The following is a 9,577-nucleotide window of genomic DNA, read 5'->3' as shown; positions in this document are numbered from 1 at the left end:
CAGCAACTAGTAGGTATAGGAACTATATGGAGTTAACACCAAGAGCTTCTTGAAGGAATCAATACCATCAAGAAAATTAGATAATTTCAGCATTAGAAGTAGAAAGTTCAAAATTTTAGTTGTGGGCTTTGTGGGGTGAAAGAGGGGCTTTGGGTGATCCAGGATGTAGAATAGGGATGGAGAAGCATGTAGAGTGTGGACAGTTTACTATCCATAAAGGAATGAATCAAAAATTAGAAATAAAGATAAGAGCTCTTGCTGTAATGACAAACAACATAGAGACAAACCACCTAGAGAATAAATAGTTGAGAGAGAAGAAAAGTTGACCCAAGACAACTTTCAATGCTTTAAAACAAAACAAACCTATGGGTAACCTAACCCATAGGGACACTCAAATAAGGACTCTTAACTCTTAAAGTAACTCTAATAATGCATTCATGATCCAACTAAAACTAACTTAATGTAAAGAAACACAAAATTACTACAAATGGTACATCCGCAAGAAAAATAGGTAAGGATGTTAAACATCTGGAGCATTGTTTTCCCATACAACTATAGCTTAAATTGTAATTGATATATGATGTCAAATGGGCCCACTTAGGATCCAACACATAAATGCAAACCAAAACTTGAAAGAATGACTCAAGAGCAAGATATGAAATACAAGAAGGTTTAGGGATTTTGAATGTTTTGGATGATAGAAGGCATCCTCATCAGCCTCTCTCTCAATTATCAGACTGAAAAATTTAAAAAAAAAAGTGTATCAACCAATTAATATGCATGATACCAAGGATCTAAATATCGATATGATACGTCCGGTACACCTCGTATCAGTATCGGCCAAAGGAGATACAAAATACACTATGAATAAACCCGTATCTCTTGAATCGCGCATATCGTAACGATACGCCTTCGCATCGGCCCATATCGTAATGTATTGGAGCGATACGCACCAATACGACCGATACGGATCGGCGATTTCTACATGTGCACACTAAACCTTAAACGCGCGCATAAACCATTAAGCCACCTTTAATCTTGAGCAATCCAATAAAATAAAATAGCGTCTTTATATTCTAGTGTCCAAATGTAATACAAAAAAAATTACATTTATGTTTAACAATTCCAAAAAAATAAAAATAATAATATTCAAAACTAATATTTTATAAACTAATAGAATAAATAATTTCTTAAATCCACATTTATATAAAAAATTTGTTTACTCTCAAGAAATTTATAAAAAAAAAAGATATTAATAATAGAATAATTATTTTGGTACTTAACATTTATAAATCTTAACATCACAAGTATCTTAAAATTTTATAAATTATTAATTAATATTTTAATATGAATTAAATAAAAGTATATATATATATATATATATTATAAAAATAAAAATATTATTTACAAAAAGCTCGATAATATAATATAAATTGAATTTGTCAAATCCATTAATCTACATTTATATCAAAAAATGAAATTTTTATCTCAAAATTTATGGAAACAAAAATATTAATAATGGAATAATTATTTTAACAGTTAAAAATTATGAATTTTCATATGATGTATATATTATAAAATTTAATATATTTGATATATTTTAAGTTAATATTATATATTGTTATAAAATTTTAATTTATATTTTAATTACATTTTATAATAACATTTTTATTGTTTACAAAGATAAAAATATTGTTAACTAAACATTTGAGAATTAATTTTTAGTTGATTTTTAGTTAATGTTAAAAATTAAAAATAGTAAAATAGAAAATAATCGACATAATAATTAACATATAATAGTTGCATATGTTTTGTGCCTTGAAAATCAATAGAAAATAGCATAATAATAGTTTTGTGCATGTATTAATTTTTAATATATATATGTTCCCGGATTCTTGATTGATACAATATCAATAAAATTTTATGATTTCTATGCATCCCACTATATTAATTGTAGTATATTTCTTCACATATACCTTTAGAATATACATTTTCTATGTATCTATACGTTAATTATGGCTATTTTGATCTTAAAAATAATGTTATTAATATGTTTATGGAATTTATATGCATTTTTTGGCATATCCATGCGTTTCCAAAGCGTATTTGTATCCATATCTGAGTGGTCCGATACAATACCCGATACCGATACTTTAATCCTTGCATGATACACAATTTTTTTTGTATCATGTGTGTTGATATTTTGAACTTTGACCATTACTAATCAACAAATTGAATTCACAACTAGCCAATGTTGAAAGGTAGGTAAAATATCGTATTAATGATTCTATAAATCAGCATGTACGAGTAAACATCATGTATAGTGAGAAATTTTGATCAGCAAATAAACTTTATTTATTAAAATGAAGTAAGTTTATAATTTCTTGGTCTCCTAGGGTAATTTTATCAGCATTCATCTTTTAACTTAATAATTATGAATTCTGCTTAGAGCAAATAACTAGAGCAACTTGAAGTTTAGATATGGCTTACTTCAGCTCATTCATTATCTTAAGCATTGCCAAAAATTTTCAAAGTTTTTTTGTTCCTGACAATTTTACTGAATGAAAAACCTTGTCTTAGCTTTTGTTTATCTTGGCCATAGGGCTGCAAATGAAAAACCTTATTTTGTATTTAATTTTGTTGGTTTGTGTTGGTTCTATACAGATATATAAGCTTTGAAATAAAATGGGTATCTAGACATACATGAATTGAATTCAGATTTGGATATGACCTTATTTGGGTTCAATCCAATTACTTGGCCAAAAATATTTTAGTGTAGTTAATGCCTTGCCTAGGCATTTTGGAGGCCTATTGCTTAGGTAAAAAATTTGGTAGGTGATATAGATACGAATGCTTGGATTTGGCTGACCTTATGTCTAGGTATTTAATCAATCTAAAAGTGGAGGCTAAGAATTTTCTATTTGAGGAGTTAAAAATCAAGGGACAACTTAGCTTGAAGATAAGGTAGAAGCAGAAGGCAACTATATTGGTAGAAGGAAAAGAGACAGTGGAATGGCTCAAAGATTTTCTGGTTGAGGCTGCAAACAAAGGGAAGAACCCAAGTTGGAAAGAAAGAGATGCGACAACAAGAAAAATGTACATTTTGGAATGCAGAAGGAACTATAGAGGTTTTGACATTACCCTTACAGAGTTCTTTGCCAAGGGTAAGAAACAATTGGTATGCTTCCCAGAAGGAAAGAATAGCCAAGGTTAGCAGGGGTTGTTGAAAGTCTTAAGACTCTTCTAACTAACTGGAAGAAAGAAAAACAGGAGATCTCTCAAGTGTACGTACTGCAAGCTCCCTCTGAACCTTCGGGCTCTAAGTATGACCCTATAGCTTTGGCTCAAAGTATAGCCACCCCTACTGTGAACATTAATTTCAGGAGATAAGTGTGGGAAAGGATGCTGGTAGTTGAAGGTAAAGTCCAATCTTCAATTGGAAGAAAGTTGTTGATCTTATGCAAGATAAGTTGAGGTTAAGAAGTACTTTCATATTAACTCTTGTTAACAGTTTTAAAGCAGTACTCAATCCCCTTAATAATTTGATGGAAGTTTCTACTAAGAGCTTCCAACAAGTCTAGGGGTCTTTTGATGTGTTTCATTGGACTCTCTCATCTAACACAGACAATTTTGATTATGGATGGAGTGGTGATTCGAGTATTAGGGCTACCTTTCATCTATGGAAACATGAAGTAGACTCTCTCATTGTTGTTCTTTACGGTGCACATCTCAATGGTGAATTTTGCGGAGATCTTCATCCAACAGCCCTCCTCTTGAGTGGAGTCAAACTAGAGGAGATCCCTAGGAAAATAATTTTCTATGTGGATGAACTATTCATCCCAGTGTGGTTGGTTTCCTCCATTGAAGTTGCACTATGAAGGGAAGGTCGGAAGGTAAAAAATGAACAAGTAGAGGCACAGGTGCTACATGGAAGGTTGGGATTGGAAGTTCAGAGGTCTGACAGAAGGATAGGATTGGAAGATCATAGTTTTGACAGAATTTTCACAAAAATGGATAAGTAGGCTTTAGCTCCTCCAAAAGATGTGGGTAGATTGGAAAGTCAAAAACGTGAAGGCCAAGTAAATGGGCTGGATTGTCTAAAGACCTATGCCCAGGTGGCAGTTAAAGGCACCAAAAACAAACTTTTAAACACTTTAGGGGGTCTTTCCTCGAAAGGAAAACAATTTGAATTTAATCCAACTGCAGAAAAGACGAGTCTCCAATTAAGGGTGAACCAGCGGGTCAAACCAAGGGGAATTTAACTTAAGTTGTCACATGAGAACCCATATTAGCACTCATAAGCCTGCAAAATTGTGTGGGCCCATTTTTCATAAGGAAATGACCCAATTAATTTGATTCCACTTGGCTCATCTGTCAAATTGGCAAATGGGCCAAGTCTAGAAGGCTCACCAGCCTCAAAGGCACATGATCACTTAAGTAGTGACATGCCAAAGGGCTTCCTTTCGATAGATAGTAATTGTGGTCTATCTTCTTCCTCAAGCCATGCGAATCAGGTTTCAGCTTCAACCCTGAATGGGAGCTCCTTACAGTGGATCCCATCCAAGAAGCTACAAAATCTATCATATGACTGTCGCAATCCCTGAAGTGTCAGACATAGTCAGTTAGAAATGGAGGAGGAAGACAATTCCGAGGAGGAGGATTTTTCTTCAGAGTCTAACACAAACGACACAATCGGCCTTGGTAGTATGGGTCTGTGGCTATTGAGGTCGATCTTAGAGGATGAAAGCTTTCACACAGACTTGTTTTTCTTAGAAGATGATGCCTTGGGCCCATCAAAAGACATATAGGAGGAAGTTTTGCAAACTCTAAGGTCACCAAATTTGGCAATAAATCTAGCAGAGCCTACAAAGGAAACACAGGGGACACTTAACCCAGAGCCTATTCCATTTTCAATAGAGCAACACACTCACTTCATCAAATCAGAGGAACATGAATCTTTCTGATCACAGAACATAGATTCAGCGGTTGGGGGACAAAATGCTAAGGTGGATTTAGATGTCACAGTTAACACAACTTTAATAGAACCAAATACACTTCCACTTTCTCCTCAGACACAAGGTTTGGTGGCAGCCCTTGATTACCATTCTGGGACATCAGAACCTTCGTCCCCACCCCATATTGGTATAGATATGTCCGTTCATTTGGTTTTTGGTATTGATGTGGGTTTTGTGCTTGAAACAGGTATCTCAGCTTCTCAACTAGAAAGAACAACTTTTAGAGGGGAAGGTGTGGGCATAGCTAATGGTTGTGTTGAAAAGGAGATAGAGCTTCAGTTGAGAAAAAAGCAAGAGGAGATAGAGATAATCTGAAATCTAATTTGTGCTCTTCTTGAGGAGTATACATAAAGGGAGGGGATGGGTGTGGTTTCTGAGAATGTTGACAAAAACTGTGAAAAGGAGGGGGGAGAGCAACTCTTGAAAAAATTATAGGAGGAAGAATTAGAGAGGATATGGGGGCAAAACCTGTGAACTATTGGAGGAGTATAAGATCACAGAGGATTATTTGGAGTAAAACAAATATGAGAATGGGAACCCAAAAAATTGTCCAAGCACCTAGAGAGTGGGAAATAAAAAAAAGAAAAATAAAATAACTAAGGTATAGAGGCTAATTTCAAATATAGAAGGGGACATTGAGTTTAGTGGCAAAAGGGGAAGAAGAAAGAATCCCAAGTAGGAACCTTTAGCCTTAGTTGAGCTCTAAAATTTTGTTTCCCATGAAAATCATCAGTTGGAATGTGAGGGACTTAGGGAGTGTAAGGAAAAGGAGGTTAATTAAAGACCTGCTCAGAAGGAATAGGCCTGATATAATGATGCTACAAAACACCAAATTAGTCGAATTTGACAAAAGATGGGTCAGAAGTGTGTAAAAGTCAAGAGGAAAAAGTTGGGCCTTTGCACCCTCTTGGAGGGCTTCGGGGGGTATTGTCAAATTGTGGATAAAGGATGTTGTAGAGGCAGAGGATGAGTTAATAGGAAACTTTTTAGTGTCTGTAAAGTTCAAGTCGATGAACGATGGTTTCATTTGGGTGTTGACCAATGTGTATGGCCCTAATATTTATAAAGAGAATAATGAATTTTGGGAAGAGTTATATGGAATCCAAGGGCTATGGGAGGGTCCTTGGTGTTTGGGTGGTGATTTTAATGTATTATGCTATATTAATGAAACAAATAACCCCCAACAGCTCATTACAACTAGTATGAAAAAATTTAATGATTTTATTAATTATAGTGAGCTTAAGGAGCTTCCTCTTGTGCAAGGCCTTTTTACTTAGTTCAACTTCCAAGAAAACCCAACTTGCTCAAAGCTTGATAGGTTCCTTTTTAACAAAAGTTAGGAAAATCATTGGAGAGACTTCCTATCCAAAGCTCTACCTGGAGTTACCTCTTACCATTGTCCCATGGAGCTAAGACAATAACCTTTTAGGAGTGGACCCAAACCCTTTAGATTTAAAAATATGTGGCTGACACACCTAGATTTTGTAAAAAAGATTGAGGAATGGTGGAATCAATATATGAGGGGGTGAAGTAGAAAGGGGTAAAGTTTCATAAGAAGTTGAAAAGCCTAAAGGGGAACTTTAGAGAATGGAATAGGGGCCTTTCTGGGAGAATAGAGGAACAAAAATCCAATCTAATGACCCAAATAGAGAACCTGGATGAGAAGGAATCTCAACAAACCATGAATACTGAGGAAAGAGAATTAAGGTGGAGGTTGAAAAAGGAATTAGATGAGGTTCTTTTGCGAGAAGATATATCTTGGAGGCAGAAATCTATGCACAAATGGATAAAGAAAAGTGACAAGAATACCATTTTTTTTTCATGAGATGGCCAATGGAAGAAGGAAAAACTTGGTGACTAAACTTGAAGTGGATGGTCTGGAGTTGAACTCTCAAGAGGAAATAGCCAATTATTTTGTAACACATTTCAAATCTATATAAAGGAAACCTCTAGTTAGTTGAGTGGAGTTGGCTGGGTTGGATTGGCCTATACTGTTTGAAGATATGAAATTGTGGTTGGAAATGAGCTTTGAGAAAGAGGAAATCTGATAAGCAGTTTTTTCAATAGATAGATCTAAGGCACTAGGGCCAGGTGGCTTTACTATGGCTTTCTTTCAAGACTGTTGGAACATAATTAAAAGAGACTTGTTAGAAGTTTTCAAAGAATTTAAGGAACAATCTGTCATTATCCGTGGAGTAAATTCCACTTTCCTAGCCTTGGTCCCTAAGAAGAAAGAGGCCAAACATCCCAAAGACTTTAGGCCAATCAGTTTGGTAACAAGCATCCATAAGATTCTAGCAAATGTCTTATCTTTGAGGATCAAAAAGGCTATTCCCCTCATCATAAGTCAAGCCCAAGGTGCTTTATTCATGGTAGACAAATAGTTGACCAAATTTTAAAAGCAAATGAAAGTGTGGAAGAGATGAGAAGATTGGATAGGCAAGATTTGTTTGCAAATTGGATCTTGAAAAGGCATATGATTTAGTGAATTGGAGTTTTCTGCTAGAGGTGCTCAGAAAGTGTGGTTTTGGGGATAGATGGTGCAAGTGGATAGTTGGTTCTTTGACGTCTTTCCATTACTCAGTTTTAGTAAATGGAGTAGTAAAAGATTTTTCCCTACATGTAGGGGCTTAAGACAAGGTGATCCATTGTCCCCTTTCCTTTTCACATTAGTTGTTGATGTTTTTAGTAGACTTTTGTCAAAAGCAGACAGGGTTGGATTGATAAGAGAATGGAGATTAGGAAGAAATCAAATTTCAGTTACCCACCTTCAGTTTGCAGATGATATCATAATCTTTTGTGAGGGATGTGATTTGTTGAGGGCAAGGAATTTGAGAAATCTAATAACCCTATTTGAGAATGTCTCAAACCTGAAAATAAATCTTGAGAAGAGATGTGTGGTGAGGCTAAATGTGGAGGGAAGGGAGTTGAAGTCTATTGCTGCCTGCTTAAATGCCCTATTTTTTATTGGCCCTTGACCTATATAGGACTTCCCCTAGATGCAAATCCAAAGGAAAGTAGATTTTGGATCCCAGTAGTAGAGAAGTTGAAAAAAAGGCTAGTGACCTAGAAAAAGAACTATATCTCTTTGGAGGGTACAATAATTTTGATTAGGGTCACACTTGCAAACTTACCCATCTACTTTTTGTCTGTTTTTAGGATACCTATTAGGGAAGTCAAGTAAATAGAAAAGTTGATGAGGGATTTTTTGTGGGAACCAGGTGCAGAGAAAAATGATCATTTGATCAGATGGGAGGTTGTGAGTTGAAGCAAGGAACAAGGGGGCTTAGGGTTAGAAAACCTAGTAAATAAGAATGGAGCTCTTTTGGGCAAGTGATTATGGAGGTGGCCTCTGGAAAGAGAGAGATTGTGGCATGAGGTGGTGGTTGGCATCCATGGTTGTTTTGAATTTGGTTGGGATGCTGGGGTATCTCAATGAGCCACACTCACTACAACTTGGAATGTGATTTTTGGCATCTTCCCAAAATTTCTCAAGTTCATAAAGTATGATGTCTGAATGGTAATTCTATGCTTTTTAGGGAAGATGTTTGGGCGGACAACCAACCATTAAAAGACCTCAATCCCTCTCTTTTTTTCTATTTTTCTCTATGAAAATGAGCCTGTTTCGAGGTTTCTTTCTCACCCCCCTCCCATTCTCTCATTGTCTCTTAATTGGGATTTTGGTTTTCGTAGAGGGTTGAGGGATGAGGAATCAGTTTCTACCTCTAAGCTCTTACTTTTACTTGATTATGTTTGTTTGGACCCTCCTAAACTAGATAGAAGAATTTGGTCTTTGACCTCGAGTGGCTCATTCTCTTGTTCTTCCTTCTTTAAGTCCAATGGCTCATTCTCTTGTTCTTCCTTCTTTAAGTCCCTTTGCTCTACTCATTCCCCTTTGTTGTTCCCAGTCAAAGAAGTTGGGTCAAGGCCAATTCCACCTAAAATTATTGGTTTTTGTTGGGAAGTGTATTATGATAAAATCAATACTATGGACAATGTACCAAAAATAGACCTTATTCATGCTTGTCCCTTAATTGGTGCATTTTATGTAAAGTGCATAATGAGAACTGTTATCATTTACTGATTTCTTGCTCTTTTACAGTAAATATTTGGAATTGGGCTTTTATGTTGTTTGGGTATAGGTGGAACCTGCCTCCTAAAGTAAATTTGCTTTTTGATTCGTCTTTTTTTGGTTGACCAACAAAGAGAGGAAAAGTAATATGGAAATGTATTAGGGCAGCCCTCTTATGGACCATTTGGGAGGAAAGAAATGCCAGAGTTTTCCAGGAGGAGAGAAGCATTGCTGAAATAAAGGATTGTATACTGACAAGGGCAATCCTTTGGCTAAAAACTATTGATCTCTTTATGGATTACTCTAATGATGACCTTTGAAGGAGTTGGGCACAATGGCCTCTACATCGTCCAAGAAAAATAGAACACAAACAAGTTGGTTACCTCCTTCGGAAGGAGTTGTGAAGTTGAGCTGTGATGGGAGTAGTCAAGGCAATACAAGACCTTCGTGTATAGGAGGGATCTTGAGGAGTAAGGATGGCAACATTTTG

Source organism: Nelumbo lutea, chromosome 1 (genome assembly GCF_056320005.1).
Source record: "Nelumbo lutea isolate HS-2025 chromosome 1, American lotus-T2T, whole genome shotgun sequence".
Classification (NCBI taxonomy): domain Eukaryota; kingdom Viridiplantae; phylum Streptophyta; class Magnoliopsida; order Proteales; family Nelumbonaceae; genus Nelumbo; species Nelumbo lutea.
This window is presented reverse-complemented; position numbering follows the sequence as displayed.